Below are 17,257 nucleotides of genomic sequence, written 5' to 3'. Positions count from 1 at the left end.
GAAATGTGGCAAAAGGTCGGAAAGTTCAAGGGGGCCGAATACTTTCGCAAGGCACTGTATATATATATATATATATATATATATATATATTACTTTGTGGTATACACTGCACTATCTGATCTCAACAAACTGTAAAAAGCAAAAATCTCTCTCCCTGCCAGCAATGTATTTATTAACTATAGAATTCCACTTAAAAAATTACCCGCAGGCCAAGGGATTTGAACCCACAACACCGCAATTAGCAAGGCTGGTGTTCTACCAGCTATGCCACCGTCAAGCACACTTAGGTTAAACACACGTTCCCTGCCTAACTAACTAAGTCCTATCTCCCCCTACACACAGTGGATGAGATAAAAGTTAGGGAGAGTGTGTTTAGCTTAAGCACGCTTGACAGTGGCGTAGATGGTAGAATACCAGGCTTTGCAATGGCGTGGCTGTGAGGTTCAAATCCCCCAGCCAGCAGGTGATTTATTGAGGTCAGAGTCGATGATAATGCAGAAACTCAAAGTTCCTGCCAAGAAGCCCATTTATTTGACATTCAATGAACGGGCAAACAGCCAATGTGCGAAGCTCATCCCTACTCAGTAAACAGTTACATGGCCTGAGCACTGTCGGATGGGGGCATGACTATGACTAAGCAAATACAGAATTTCAGAAACTTCCAAAAAATCTGTGTGTGGGTAGTGGCAACACTGTCAAAAGAATGCCAAAGAATATAAATGAAAGATTGATGCTTGGCCCACGGCAGACACATAACTGTGGGAAGACCATACTAAGCCAAATTAGTGACAAGGGAGAGAAAGTAAATATATTCTTTTGGGAAGGGTAACATTAAAGTGAACTGCATGGGCAAAGTACTAGTCTACTCTAAAGGATAAGTGTACCTTCAAACCAAGCTCACTTAGGCTTTTTTGACACCTAGCGGAGAATATTCACTAATAAACTGCAACCATTGCCTCTGGTGTTCATTTACATCCAATCAGCAGACCTTTAGTGGCCTTGCCACTCCTGCAGAGTAGATTCTTATAGGGTTCTATGATGCTGTCTTCTAAGTGTCTTTTGGGAGATGAATGTTCAAATGTGAAGCTACTGTGCATGTTCAGCCAGCTTGCTGAAGATCTGCTAATGGGATGGGAGGGAAAAACAGCGGTAGAACAATTGCTCACTGAAGATCTGCAGAGTATGCATCTGGAAAGGAGAATGGTGAGCTAGTTTCGCTCAACAGTGTAAGTGAAAAAAAAAGTGGGTGAAAAAAAAAAAGGATTACTCCACCTATCCTTTAACTTTATATAGGTTTGGTACAAACCTGATGTAGTTATTACTATGGGCTGTATCTTGCACTAAATAACATGGCCGTAGAATTTTCTTTTTCTCTGGGGGGGGTTTGGCCTTAGGCTCCCAGAGGAGAATGATTAGGCCCCCTGCCACATTGTGACAATCTGTGAATGTGGCAAAATTGAGGGCCATAAAACTTGAACCTGCTCACTGTGTACATGGTAACATATGCTATAGTTCTTGTACCCCAAAAATATGCTTCAATTACTGTACTACTAGTGAGAGAGTAGACAGACATGTACAACACTCAGACTACTTTTTTGTAAAATATGAATATATACCATTATACCATTTTATATGCTTCTCTGCACACCTACCTAGAAGAAGAACTTCATTAACAGTGACTACTGAGCAACCAGCATCTATTGTACAATACAGCATAAATAATGCGGGGGTCAGTGTATGTCACATACAGTCTAGCATATGCAGCCCCCCTCAGGCAGAACTGTACTGGCAGCAGCCAAATCCCTGGGACAGTAAACAAATTTGAAACAAATAAGGGTGGCTGAAGGTCCTCCCCCCGATGCTGCAGTTGTCCTCCTGATGGCGACCAATCTCACATACTCTGTCCTAACTAGGCAAGAGACAGCAGTGCTCTGGACCTTCCTCCTAAACTTGGTGTCCACATAGTCCTTTGATATCTAATTCTGTAGGCCAGATGAAGGTGGAAGAGAAGGCTAATAATTTCATGGGTCAGATGGTGAATGCACCGACGAGAAACAATGCGGTACTTGACCTACTGATTACCAACAATACAGACCTGCTCATGGATATAGAAATACGGGGCAACTTAGGAAACGGTGACCATAGGTCAATAAGTTTCAGTATTAATTACAGTAATAGGAAGCAGAGGGGTAATATAAGGACGCTGAATTTCAAAAGAGCCAATTTCCCAAAACTGGGCTCGCTGCTAGAAAATATCAATTGGGATAGAACCCTGGGAACAAAGAACACGGAGGAAAAATGGGAGTGCTTCAAAGGCATACTTAACAAGGGGACTGACCAGTGCATTCCAAAGGGAAATAAATTTAAAAGAGCAAAACTAAACCCTGGGTGGCTAAACTCAAACATAAAAATGCATATTAGTGCTAAAGAAAAGGCCTTCAAAAAATACAAGACTGAGGGGTCATTGGCAGCATTTAAGCATTACAAATAGTGTAATAAGAAATGTAAAAACGAAATCAGGGCGGCTAAAATAGAACACGAGAGACATATAGCAGGGGAGAGTAAAAAGAACCCCAAGAAGTTCTTTAAGTATATAAACAGTAAGAAAGTGAGGCCAGAACACATTGGCCCCATAAAAGATGACAAAGGAAATATGGCCACTGAGGACAGAGAAAAGGCGGAAGTGTTAAATAATTTCTTCTCTTCAGTATTCACAAAAGAATCGGGGGGCTACACGAACCTAGCTTGTAAGGCCGAACTAAACAACACACCTCAGGAAGTGCCGCCATGGCTAACAGAAGATAGACTTAAAACTAAACTAGAGAAACTTAACATAAATAAATCACCGGGACTGGATGGCTTGCACCCGAGGGTTCTTAAAGGGCTCAGCCAGGTGATTGCCAGACCATTATTCTTGATCTTTAAGGATAGTTTACAGACGGGTATGGTGCCAGCTGATTGGAAAAAAGCCAACGTGGTACCAATATTTAAAAAGGGGCCGAGGTGTATCCCGGGTAACTATAGGCCGGTCAGCCTAACATCTGTAGTCTGCAAGATTTTGGAGGGGATGTTAAGGGACCACATACAAGACTTTAGTAATTGAAACTGTATTATTAGTAGTAATCAGCATGGATTTATGAAAAATCGTTCTTGCCAAACCAATCTATTAACCTTCTACGATGAAGTGAGCTGCCACCTAGATAAAGGAAAGCCTGTGGATGTGGTGTATCTGGACTTTGCAAAGGCCTTTGACACCGTTCCCCACAAACGCTTACTGTACAAACTAAGGAAGGTAGGTATGGACCATAAGGTGAGTACCTGGATAGAGAACTGGCTCCAGGGGAGAGTCCAGAGGGTGATGATTAATGGGGAGTACTCGGATTGGGCGGGTGTGGAAAGTGGGGTCCCCCAGGGTTCTGTCCTGGGACCAATCCTGTTTAATTTATTAATAAATGATCTAGAGGAGGGGATATCTAGTACAATCTCAGTATTTGCGGATGATACTAAACTAAGCTTGCCAATATCTTCTATGCGGGATGTGGAAACCTTACAAGCGGACCTGAACAAAATAACGGGGTGGGCAACTACATGGCAGATGAGGTTTAATGTTAAAAAATGTAAAGTAATGCACTTGGGGGCCAGAAACCAGAAAGCAAGCTACTCACTAGGGGGGGAACCTCTGGGTGAGTCTAGGATGGAAAAAGACTTGGGGGTACTGGTAGACAACAGGCTTGGCAGTGGCATGCAATGCCAAGCCGCTGCAAGCAAAGCCAACAGAATACTGGGATGTATAAAAAAGTGGATTCACTCCAGAAATAAAGAGATTATTCTCCCGCTCTACAAGACTCTGGTCCGGCCACATCTGGAGTATGCTGTCCAGTTCTGGGCACCGGTCCTCAGGAAGGATGTGCTGGAATTGGAAAAAGTCCAGAGAAGGGCAACAAAAATAATTAGGGGAATGGAGGACATCAGCTATGAGGAAAGACTACAAGCACTGAACTTATTCTCTCTGGAGAAGAGACGATTGAGGGGGGATATGATATCAATGTACAAATACTGTACTGGCGACCCTAGCATAAGGAACAAACTATTCAGAGTAAGGGAATACAATAAGACACGTGGCCACTCACTAAAACTAGAGGAAAGGCGGTTTAACCTTAAAATGCGTAAGGGGTTCTTCACTGTAAGAGCGGTAAGGATGTGGAATTCTCTTCCACAAGCAGTCGTATCAGCAGGAAGCATTGATAGTTTCAAAAAACTATTAGATGCGCACCTTATGCCTCGTTTCCACTGAGCGGATCGGTTCGGGTCGGTTCGGTACGGTACGCTAATTTGAGTGTTTCCATTATGAAAGTGGCCTATACAACCGAACCAAACCGCACCATTCCTGGTCCTGCTTTAGATGTAGGGCCATAGGAAATGGTACGGTACGGTTAGGGCGGAGCTACTGGCGTCACACGATAGAGTCCACTGATTGGCGGACAGGAAACCTTCAATGCTCACGTCAAATGAAAGAGCAAAACAAACACGTCATTTGGTGTAAACCCCGCATGGTCCCCGGTGGCCCGACTTGCGGTGGAAACGCTCACCTGAATAGACCGGACCATTCTAACCCTTCCAAACTGTACCGACCCGAACCGTTCCGCTCAGTGGAAACGAGGCATTAGAGACCACAAAATACAGGGGTATACAATGTACGGTTAAAAGCAAACACAGACACACATCATAGGTTGAACTGGATGGACTGATGTATTTTTTCAACCTCACTAACTATGTAACTATGTAAGGCCACACTATCCGTATAGCACAGTGGAGGGGTTGAAGCCTAACTCCATGTTTATGGGGACTTTTAATAGTTCATTTGGGCCAAGCTGATCTGAAAAAATGTTTTCCCTTGCTAATAGAGGTTCCCGCTGTCAGTGCTGCATAAACGTATGTAGCATTGGACCAGCAGTGTTCTGGCAGGAGGGCAGGGATTTCCTGTCTGCTGAAAAGGAAAAAACAGACACAAGGGCACACCGGCCTAGTGCATTATCCTCTAAAAGGCTCTAAGGAAGAGGTTAAGCCTCGAAATGCATAAGCCTTTCCAGCTTCAGGGGACGGTACAGCCTTTGATCTTGATGCTGATGATAATGTACCTATTTGATATGCTTTTAACAAAAACTCGTTTGAGAGTATTTTTATACCTTTTATTTGAATAAACCTTTTAGAGGATAATGCACTAGGCCGGTGCACCCTTGTGTCTGTTTTTTCATTTTCAGTGGTTTTTTGACTACCCTGGTCTTGTAAGGGGCTGCAAGACCGAAGCTATCCAGTGATGCCGAGTTGGAAGTTCTCGGCAGCTGCATGATTTTGGCTAAGATGGATAAATACAGCATATAAGGTGAGGGTAAGGAGCATATGGTTATAAATTGCTATCGTAGGTCCCTGTATTAAAATAATACTTGTCTGACCTAACCAGGACAGGCATACGTAAAAGGTGTTCTGTTCAGGTGTCAGAACTAAGGTTTGGTTAGATGGTCAGTACAAAAATTTAGGGATTCAGAGGTAAAATGTAAATCATAGCAATTTATTATGAATAGTAATAGTAATAGTAATATGTAAGTACAACACCGTACAGATATTGGCTTAGCCTTTTTATATGTGACCAGTATAAACACAAAAAACAAGACACAACGTAAAACAGTTAACAGGGTACCGGCCGGTGCATAATAAATGACATCACTGGGATATTTGTAATCAAAATAATTATTTCTAGCGGTGTACACTGTTTCTGTATCCTTCCTGCGATGTGTGGATAAATAATCACACTACTCTAAACACAGGAGACCGGAGCTTAGCACCGAATTTTTGATTTCCTGTCTGCTGCCAGAACAAAATCAAATTGGGGTGAGCACTCTATTTTATCAATAAATAAAAGGCTTCCTCTGATTGGCTGAGGCAGAGATCGTGACGTTATCTGCCCACCTCAGTGACATGGTATTTCTATTCAAAAAGCCCCTTCATCTGTCAAAAAACAAAAAGGAATTCAGGAGGAGACACTTCTGCTGTCCCCCAGATAAGCTGGGGTAAACTCTATCTGAATGCCTGGGGGCCCTTCGAGGGCCATATGGGAGAGGACTGCACCGAGTTGATTTACCTTTTCAAACATAGTGAAAGTAACCTAAGTGTACAAGAAATTTCTAAAAAGTTATCAAAGATTTATTAAAAAGAGGATTTTAATAAACAGCAGTCCAGCAAAAAAAGGTAAGTAATTACAGTCATTGAAGTTTCTACAATCCAAATGTGCTTCCCCCATCCAGAAAGAGAAATAATCACCACCACTTGTGATTGGAGACAATAACCACACTCACCAGCTCCCAAAGCTAACAGAGCAGCTAACAGCACATGATAAAGCATAATCCCTCTATGGATAAGTAAACAAACCCCAGAAACACAGGAAAAGTCAAATTTGCTGCACCTAAGTGTACAAATAATTACTAGGAAATTATCAAAGAGTTATTAAAAAGATAATATTAATAAACAGCAGTCCAGCAAAAAAGGTAAGTATTCATAGTCCTTTAGAGGTTTCCACCAAGGTAATGGTGGGAAGTTCCATTGCTGAGATTGTACCACAATTTGATTTGTGAAAACCTACATTCTTCTTTGTTAATGCTGTTCAACTGCTTGTAACTGTTGACATTGTTTTATTACTAACACTGTTTAAAAGAGTTATCCCTCTTTGGGGACCAAAGAGTTTTAGTTGGGGGAGTGTGCAACAGATAACAGGTAACATTACTGGGTGCATATCTCTTATTGTGCAACAGGATGGCAGCAACAGGTGTGCTTTTTTTAGCCAGTATTTGAATTTAAGCAGCGGCACCAAGGGAGATGTAATTTGGTGGAGGACCTGGACTGCAACCATGACTGGGAAACAATTACAATACCCAAGAACACCTGAGAGCAGGGGTTATATAAAAAGAAAAACCTAGAAAGAGTGGTGGTAGTTGGTCAAGCTGTTCCTGAGCAGAGTTTGCTGGACACTGCTACACCTGGGAGCAAGCAAGCTGCACTGGGCAATATTATATTGGTACTCACCCTGGGATGCTTGCTGTGATTCAGGCCACTATTGTTCAGATCTGCTAAGGAAGTTGCTATCCCACATGCTTCTACCATCGGTCAACTACAGGAAAGGCATCTTCCATCTGTTCATCCAACCAACAACCATCAGAGAATTTTTGAGAAAGGAAGCAGTGAGAGGGCCACAGACCCACTGTTAAGCTGCATCCATTCACAAATAACCTACATCCATAGACCCCATTCCTGCTGTTAGGAGAACTGCTCATGCTATTATAGGCCAGACCCAACGCAGTCCATTATTATTATTTCATCTGCTCCCCCAGAGTGCTGATTTTGTACATAACATCACTTCCAACTACTACAACCGTGTTCACCCTTACATCTAACTATTGCCACTGGGCACCTCTTAGCACCTGACTGCTGCAACTGGGTCTGTTTCTTCTACCTATTCATATGCACTAAAGGAGTCCTTTTCTCCCTTAAGATCAGTCTACTAGATACATTGTAGTAATACGCAGTTCACTGATATACTCCCACTACCCTGCGCCAACTTTTAGATTTTTGTCTAACTCTAAAACTTTACTTTGCGGGCTAAATCTAGCCTCTTTGTTTGAGAGCTCTCAAGTAGCATAGTTGTCTACATTGTTACTCTTGTTTAGTCACTTCGGGCAATTTATCTCATACGGAGAGCTATTGTTTATGGCCTTGGAGGTCACAGTATATGCTGAAGTCTGGAGTTTGTATAAGAGGACCTCTGAGGATGATATTGCCATATGGTGGGACTAAATCCCCATTTTTATTTATGGATTGTCTCCATATATAATAGTCATTTCTTTTGCATTGTTGCGCTATTCTTACAGTGTAGCATGACTGAGCAATTGTCATTCAAAGTGTGAGAGTGCTGAAAGCTGAAAATTGGTCTGGGCAGGAAGGGTGTCAAACTGCTCTGTATGGAAGTGGTTAAAAAAGAATAGCGCAACCATGCAAAAGAAATGACTATTAAATATGGAGACAATCCATAAATAAAAATGGGGATTTAGTCCCACCATATGGCCATATCGTGCTCAAGCCCACCACTGCGTCAAAGTACCCCATTATCAGTAGGTCCTACAATATCCATAAAAAAGGGGTGAATCCAGCCTTTCTAACCCTTGGAGACAACACTCCTTGCTGGGAAGGTGTGCTAATGCACTACAAAGGACTCATCCTATATCTACTTGATGGTGGACTCTGATAGAGTACAGGTGTGTGTGGGGGGTGGGATGCTCAACCTCAGAAGTCTGGTCAGACCGAATACATAATAAACAAGCAAAAAATTGGGGGAGCAAACCCTGAACATGTATATCTAAAGCCGGTGCAGCTATGGACCAAGCAACATGTATATTAAAAAAGAATAGCGCAACCATGCAAAAGAAATGACTATTAAATATGGAGACAATCCATAAATAAAAATGGGGATTTAGTCCCACCATATGGCCATATCGTGCTCAAGCCCACCACTGCGTCAAAGTACCCCATTATCAGTGGGTCCTACACTATCCATAAAAAAGGGGTGAATCCAGCCTTTCCAACCCTTGGAGACAACACTCCTTGCTGGGATGGATGTGCTAATGCACTACAAAGGACTCCCCCTATATATACTTGATGGTGGACTCTGATAGAGTACAGGTGTGTGTGGGGGGTGGGATGCTCAACCTCAGAAGTCTGGTCAGACCGAATACATAATAAACAAGCAAAAAATTGGGGGAGCAAACCCTGAACATGTATATCTAAAGCCGGTGCAGCTATGGACCAAGCAACATGTATATTAAAAAAGAATAGCGCAACCATGCAAAAGAAATGACTATTAAATATGGAGACTATCCATAAATAAAAATGGGGATTTAGTCCCACCATATGGCCATATCGTGCTCAAGCCCACCACTGCGTCAAAGTACCCCATTATCAGTGGGTCCTACACTATCCATAAAAAAGGGGTGAATCCAGCCTCTCCAACCCTTGGAGACAACACTCTTTGCTGGGATGGATGTGCTAATGCACTACAAAGGACTCCTCCTATATCTACTTGATGGTGGACTCTGATAGAGTACAGGTGTGTGTTGGGGGTGGGATGCTCAACCTCAGAAGTCTGGTCAGACCGAATACATAATAAACAAGCAAAAAATTGGGGGAGCAAACCCTGAACATGTATATCTAAAGCCGGTTCAGGGTTTGCTCCCCCAATTTTTTGCTTGTTTATTATGTATTCGGTCTGACCAGACTTCTGAGGTTGAGCATCCGACCCCCCACACACACCTGTACTCTATCAGAGTCCACCATCAAGTAGATATAGGAGGAGTCCTTTGTAGTGCATTAGCACATCCATCCCAGCAAGGAGTGTTGTCTCCAAGGGTTGGAGAGGCTGGATTCACCCCTTTTTTATGGATAGTGTAGGACCCACTGATAATGGGGTACTTTGACGCAGTGGTGGGCTTGAGCATGATATTGCCATATGGTGGGACTAAATCCCCATTTTTATTTATGGATTGTCTCCATATATAATAGTCATTTCTTTTGCATGGTTGCGCTATTCTTTTTTAATATACATGTTGCTTGGTCCATAGCTGCACCGCCTTAAGATATACATGTTCAGGGTTTGCTCCCCCAATTTTTTGCTTGTTTATTAAATATATATATACAACATGAAGACATAAAGACTGTGGCTACAGCAAACTGCTATTGGCACATAGCCCTAGGAGAAACCCAACGCGTTTCTGGTCTTCCTTTGTCCCTATTTATTTCCAAGAACTTTATTGTTATCGTCTTTAATGGCCAAACAAACAGACAGACATCCTTACTGGGTTTTTAACTGATCTGACTGATGTAATCTGGGTTTGCATGTACTAGAATGGAAGTGTCTCTTTGGATTTAAACAATTTTCTAAAGGCATGCCTCTGTTAACATTACTGTATGGATATATATAAATTATTGCTTGTTTCATTTCAAAAATGTTGCACCCTAGTCCAATGTACACCCCTGAGGAAAGAAATCCTAGGGCTATGTGCCAATAGCAGTTTTCTTTAGCCACAGTCAATATGTCTTCATTTTGTACATATACATTTACCCATTACATGTTTTTGCTCTAAAATGCTCTTTTTCTACATCAGCTGTTTATTTGCATTTTTATATTGTAATTTTTAATAAAATATGAATTAATGTTTTTATATATAAACTTGTGTTTTTGGTATACACTTTTACCATTAAGTAATATACTAGGTCGTTAAAGTCCCATGAGGAAGCACCCATTTCGTCCTAAACTCTGACAATGTAACTATGCATAAAATATACTGTATATCCTTGAAATTATTCTTTAAATTACCCCTGAGTTCTAACACCGGTGTGATTGGATGCAATAATACCCCCCCCCTAACTTCCCCTTATCTATGCCCCTGATAGTATAAACTAACTAACAACTTCGTGCAGATGAGCATTTTTGTGTATTGGTGACTTTACATATTAGGCTTTATCTTTGTCTTAATGGAAACCTGTATTGAGGTATGTAAGCTGTCATTTCTGACCTCTCCCCCCTGAACTTCTAGCTGCCTGACTGTCATGCTGTGTCTGTGACTGAAGCCCTTTCTAAGTCACTGAACTGGAACAAGACCACAGATTAGGAGCCCTGTCTCCTTCTGATTTTCCTGATCTGCATGCTCATTCTGGCTCAATGGTTCAGCGACTAGTGAAAATTAAGACCGTCAGCTAGCCAGAAATGCTTTTTACAAGGAAGTCAGAAATGGCAACATCCATAATTTTCTCCCTTTAGGGTCCCTTAAGACAAGCAGCTCTAAACATTTTTTTTGCCATGGGGTTGTAAATGGATTACTGTGTATGTGAATATTTAGCCAAATACTAGGCATGCATCCTATGGGAAGATGTATTTTGCAAATGCTGTACTTTAAAGTATTTTCATTGACAGGCAAGTGCATTTTCACTTGTAAGCATAACCTCTTCTGTATGATCTCTGTAAGGAACCCATACATACCAACTTTTGCAAGGCACATACAGGAGGCTTCAATCCGACAGATGTCCCGTGTAGGCCAATGATACTGAGGCAGCATGTAAGATCAACACACTGGCAGTGTGTGTCCAAGCCTATCTGAGGCTGAACAAAGAGTAACCCAATCAAATTGGAAGTCTTGATCCAAGATACATTGAAGGACTGTTAGAAAAGCTAGTCTGAGTGGAACAAATCCAGATAGGCTTAATCTAGCAAAATGATAACATTTAGGTAAAGTTAGCTAGCCAGGAAGCTTTAATATGGTAATGATGATCTACAATATCAGGCCAAACATTTGTGGACACTGGACCTTCACATATGAGCTTATCAGACATCCCATTGCAAAGTCATGATCATTTAAAGGCATCTGGTTTTCCCCTTTTGTCAATTTATTAGCCTTCACTCTTCTGGCCAGGCTTTTCTCAAGACTTTGGAATGTGTCTGAGGGATTGTGTGCCTATTTAACCAAAAGCGCATTTGTGAGGTCTGGTGCTGAGGTTGGATAGGAAGAACTGGCTTTCAATTGGAGTTCCAAATCATCCCAAAGGTGTTTAATAGGCTGAGATCATTCGCAGGCCACTCGAGTTCCGCCACACCAAACTCATCAAACTGTGAATTAGTGGACCTGGCTTTGTACGTCTGAACTCAGTAATTTAGTGGGATGTTAACATACTTCTGGCCATATTGTGCATGTCGTTGTGTCTTGCTGAAAGATATCCTTGTGTGAAAAAAACATCTGATCTCTTTTTTAGAGAAATTAAGGAAGTGGGTAGGGAACCCTGAAACATTTATTGATGAATGGACTGACTCGTTAAAAGGATCTGTACTTAATGCTGATCTCTACACCTTACATTGTAAGTGACACATACATACAACATGACAATGGCCATTGGATTCTAGTATTTGGATGTGCCTTAGAACTTCAATATATAGACATTTAGCAGTCCCCAGGCTAAAGTCTACTGGTCCATGGTTACCAAGATATACAATAAAATCAGTTATGAATCAGCATGAATTTTAAAGTAGTTTGTAAATTGTTTTTTTTTTTTTAATATATATCAACATTTTTTATATTATGTTTAAATTGTACTTAACATACAATCTATTTTGTTATAAATAACACATGTTTGAAAGGCAAGCATGCTTTTTTTTTTTAAGTTGACCCTTGCCACCTCAAAAAAATGTTCACCTTGGCTTGAAAAGGACTGTAGACGGTTGCATCATATTACCTACCACATATTTGAAATTTCTTAGATTAAGGTCTCATGTGCACGAACATATTGTATGTGCAATTGTAAGAGAAACTTGTAGTATATATTTGATTTATACTTCTCTTTACACTATAAGTGAATAGTGAACCTTAAAGCAGACCTTGCAAGAAAATGCAAGGTCTACTTAATGCATAACTATATTTCCCTTATGTCATAAAAAGATTTTTTAGGTTTTCTCCTCTATTGGTTGTGTTTCACTGAAGTCACTCAATCTCTCTGACCAATGACTACTGAGATGAAATCTCAACCACATCGATAGTGAATTAGTTTGCTGGTAAAACCCGACTATCAAGGTACACTATACAACAACTGTGCAAAACTACAAGGCAGAAGGTAGAACAAACATGGCTGCTTATATGTTTACACTGTATAGAAATAAAAAAATATAGATAGAAATTGTTTTTTATTTTACTTTAAAACCTAATTCCAGGCAATTTTTTTTTTTTTTTTTTTACTTTCCCATAGAATGGTGAAGAGTTAACGTCTGTCAGATTTTCTCTACTTCCTATCCTTGTCAAATCTGTACAAGGAACAGGAGAAGGGAGGCAATTGTTATCAGGACAGGAAGACACAAAAAGTGATACAATGATTGTCAAAGGCCTCTTCACTCTGTTACATACAGTGAGGGAAAAAGTAATTGATCCCCTGCTGATTTTGTAAGTTTGCCCACTGACAAAAAATTGATCAGTCTATAATTTTAATTTAATTTAATTCAATGTTTATTTTAACAGTGAGACACAGAATAATAACAAAAAATATCCAGAAAACGCATTTCAAAAAAGTTATAAATTGATTTGTATTTTAATGAGTGAAATAAGTATTTGACCCCCTTCGCAAAACATGACTTACTGCTTGGTGGCTAAACCCTTGTTGGCAATCACAGAGGTCAGACGTTTCTTGTAGTGGGCCACCAGGTTTGCACACATCTCATGAGGGATTTTGTCCCACTCCTCTTTGCAGATCCTTAAGGTTTCGAGGCTGACGTTTGGTAACTCGAACGTTCTTCTTCATGTTCATATTTTCTAACATCTGGAGACTGGCCAGACCACTCCAGGACTGTCACATATGCTCAGGGTGAACTTACTCTCATCTGTGAAAAGCACAGGGTGCTGTGGCAGACCTGCCAATTCTAGTGTTCAATGGCAAAGGCCAATCAAGCTCCACGGTGCTGGACAGTGAGCACAGGGCCCACTAGAGGATGTTGGGCCCTCAGACTACCATCCTGAAGTCTGTTTTTGATTATTTGGTCAGAGACATTCCCACCAGTGGCCTGCTGGAGGTCATTTTGTAGGGCTCTGGCAGTGCTCATCCTGTTCCTCCTTGCACAAAGGAGCAGATACCAGTCCTGCTGATGGGTTAAGGACCTTTTATGGTCCTGACCAGCTCTCCTAGAGTAACTGCCTGTCTCCTGGAATCTCCTCCATGCTCTTAAAAATGTTTTGAGAGACACAGCAAACCTTCTGGCAATGGCACGTATTGATGTGCCATCCTGGAGGAGTTGGAATGCCTGTGCAACATCTATAGGGTCCAGGTATCGCTGCATGTTACCAGTAGTGACACTGACCCTAGCCAAATGCAAAACTAGTGAAAAACAGTTAAAAAAGATGAGTAGAGAAAAATGTTTTAGTGGCCTCCACCTGTAAAACCATTCTGTTTTGGAGGTCATCCCATTGTTGCTCATCTAGTGCCCCTGTTGTTAATTTCATTAACACCAAAGCAGCTGAAACTGATTAGCAACCCCCTCTTTGCTACTTAAAGGACCAGATCAATATCCCAGGAGTTTATTTGACTTGATGCTATACTGTGATTAAAAAGTGTTCCTTTAATTCTTTTGAGCGGTGTACTTTTTTCCCTCGCTGTATGTGTTCTTCTCTGTTTCTCTGTTCTCCATTCGGCACTGCGCTATTTTACCTGGCGATTGTGCGTGCGGTCATGCAACACTTATCTCATTTTTTTCACACAAATAGAGCTTTTTTTTTTTTTTTGGTGGTATATGAACACCACTGTTTTTGTTGCCAGGTACTCACTTTTGTTGTCAGCGGTTTGGACATTAATGGCTGGGTGTTGAGGTATTTTGATGGGACAGAAAATTTGCACTCTTATACACGCTGTACACACTACTTTACATTGTAACAAAGTGCTATTTCTTCAGTGTTGTCACATGAAAAGATATAATAAAATATTTACAAAAATGTGAGGGGTGTACTCACTTTTGTGAGATAATGTATATATGCTGTATATACATATACACAAATGTTTTGCCTTTCATTTCTATTTTAAACTAAATGGGTATTTTACAAGGTGAGGGTTCATATATACTTTAGAGTTTGTTTAGAGTAGGAAAACATGTCTCCTGCCAGCATACTCTGGAGAAGTTTCCCCTGCTCTCTGTGTGGAAGCAGTGGCTTCTCTGCAGCGGTCCAACACATCCCTGCTGAGTCATAACTTGAGCTCTCCAATCAGCAAAGCACATGCTCTCTTGCTCCAGCTCTGACTTAGTGGGAGTGTGTCAGGCTTTACCTTTTAACTTTCAGCCTGATTTAACACATATGCGATGTCAGACATTGCATGTGATTTGCACCGCATTGCTTTGTAGATCACAGGCAATGTCTGTGCAAATGCAAATTCAGACATTCAGTTGTATGAGTGAACTCGCAATGCATTCACACGAAAAAGGTGCAGGAACCTTTTTCTTCCCCACACTAGAATCGGTTTGGATGGGATCTGATTCCTGTCCGAATTCACAGTTCGCACTTCGATCTGCGAACCGATCTGGGGTTGTCATTCTCTTTGTATTGACACCCGCAGCGGTTCACGGAGTGCAGTATGAACTGCCTGCGGGGGGGTTGCGATGCGGTAACCCTCACTAGAATCACGGTGGTTCCCCTATGGCATATGTGTGAACCCAGGCTCGAAGTTAAAATGAGCTTTAAGCTGATTACTTTCACTTGTGTATCCATTAAAAAGACTAATTTTCCTTTCAATAGTTAAGCATAATATTGAATAAAATGGTATTATACATATATATATGGTATAATACCATTTGTGCTAGCTACAATTCCTGCATCCCTTAATAGTTGTAATTTTACTGTTTATACTATAAAGAAGAATTACAATTATCAAATAATTGTCGTTTTTTACTTCAGTGGTAACCATTGAACCCAAATGTCTGCATGTCAACAACCTGCAGAGTGTGAAAATAATCAATCCAGCAAAATAAATATTCAATCAGGACAAGTTTTTTTTTTTTTTCTTTTTTTTTAACCAACTTCCCACGTTGATCTGTAAATCATTTCTTTTTCATTTACTTTTGGGAATGATTTCGAAACAGAGACCTGTTATCCAAAATGAATGTCATAACAATGACCCGTGATACCCCACAGGCATTAAGCACAGGGCATATAAGAAAGGCTTCACTTTAAAATAATAATGCTAATGGGTTCAATTCATGAACCTTTGCATGTGACAGCCATTTTCAAATCGTATTATTATTTTCAAAACATGTATTCTTATCCTGGTGTGTTAGCTTTGGGAATTGAGCCTCATGTCATGCTTTGTTCACAACAACCAGTTAAATAAAGGAAATCCTATTGAGTTAGTGCTAGCGAACTGTTAAACTTTAGCCACTTCAGCCACGGAAGGTTTACCAACCTTTATGACCAGGCCATTTTTTGCGATACGGGAATGCGTTACTTTGACAATTGCGCAGTCGTGCGACACTGTACTAAAATGAAATTGGTGTCCAAATTGATGTGCAATTGATGTGACACTGTACTAAAAAAAAATTTATCCCACAAATAGAGCTTTATTTTGGTGGTATTTGATCACCTTTGCGGTTTTTATTTTTTACACTATAAACAAAAAAAGACCATCAATTTTGAAAAAACAATATTATATTATATTATATTATATAACAAAAACAATATTTTTTACATTCTGCTATAAAACATATCCAATAAAAAAATGTAAAAAATCAAATTTCTTCATCAATTTAGGTCAATAAGTATTCTGCTACATCCCAATTAGCATATATTGATTGGTTTGCGCAAAAGTTATAGCGTCTACAAACTATGGGATAGATTTATGGAATTTTTTTTTTTAAATTGTTTTTTTACTAGTAATGGCAGCAATCAACGATTTTTAGCGGGACTGCAATGTTGCGATGGACAAATCTGACACTTCCCGTGACACTTTTTAGGAACCAGTGCTAAAACAAAAAATGCACTGTCACTGTACTAATGACATTTTCAGGGAAGGGGTTAACATCAGGGGCGATCAAAGGGTTAAATGCGTTCCCTGGGAGTGCTTGCTAACTGTGTGGGGGGTGCTTTGGCTGGGAGAAGACAGAGAGAAACACAATATTTCCATCTTCCCCTCTCACAGCACGGAGGTCTGCCTTGTTTACATAGGTAGACCGCCATTCTGCCTCTCTCACTAACAAACGCCGGGTGCCAGTGAACATTGGGTCCGCTGGACCTGCTGATTGGCTCCTGCCATGTCCAATCGCAGCGGAAGCAGGTTGCCAGTGGCGCACGCGTGCGACCCAGACCAAGTGCACGAAATGATGTACAGGTACGTAATTTAATGTAGGAGGGCCGCCCTGCCACAGTATATCTGCGTGGGGCAATCCAGAACTGGTTAAAGCGGCAATAAACCCCAAACCAAAAATGTAATATATTGCAGCTTATGAAATATCAGATGTGGTGGCTGCATTTATTTTGTTTATTTAGCCTTTCCCCCCCCCCCCCCCTCTGTTTTCATCTGATGATCTAGCCAATTACCACACCTCCTGTATTAGAGTGCCCCCACTGGATGAAGGAGAACAGGGGCCACATTAGGACAGTAGCTTTGACAGTCAGCGGGGAAAGGAGTGTTAGATGCAGGGCTTTTT

General features: G+C 40.9%; 1 protein-coding gene across 1 annotated transcript in view; it reads left to right on the top strand.

The window, feature by feature from the left end:
* KIAA2012 overlaps positions 1-17,257 on the top strand; it is a 270,773-nt gene that overhangs the window by 54,322 nt on the left and 199,194 nt on the right. The gene's annotated exons all lie outside the window — the stretch shown is intronic.

This window comes from Pelophylax lessonae, assembly GCF_965119305.1.
Source record: "Pelophylax lessonae genome assembly, chromosome: 6".
Classification (NCBI taxonomy): Eukaryota; Metazoa; Chordata; class Amphibia; order Anura; family Ranidae; genus Pelophylax; species Pelophylax lessonae.
Note: the sequence above shows the minus strand (reverse complement) of the source record. Positions and strands in the feature narration are given on the sequence as shown.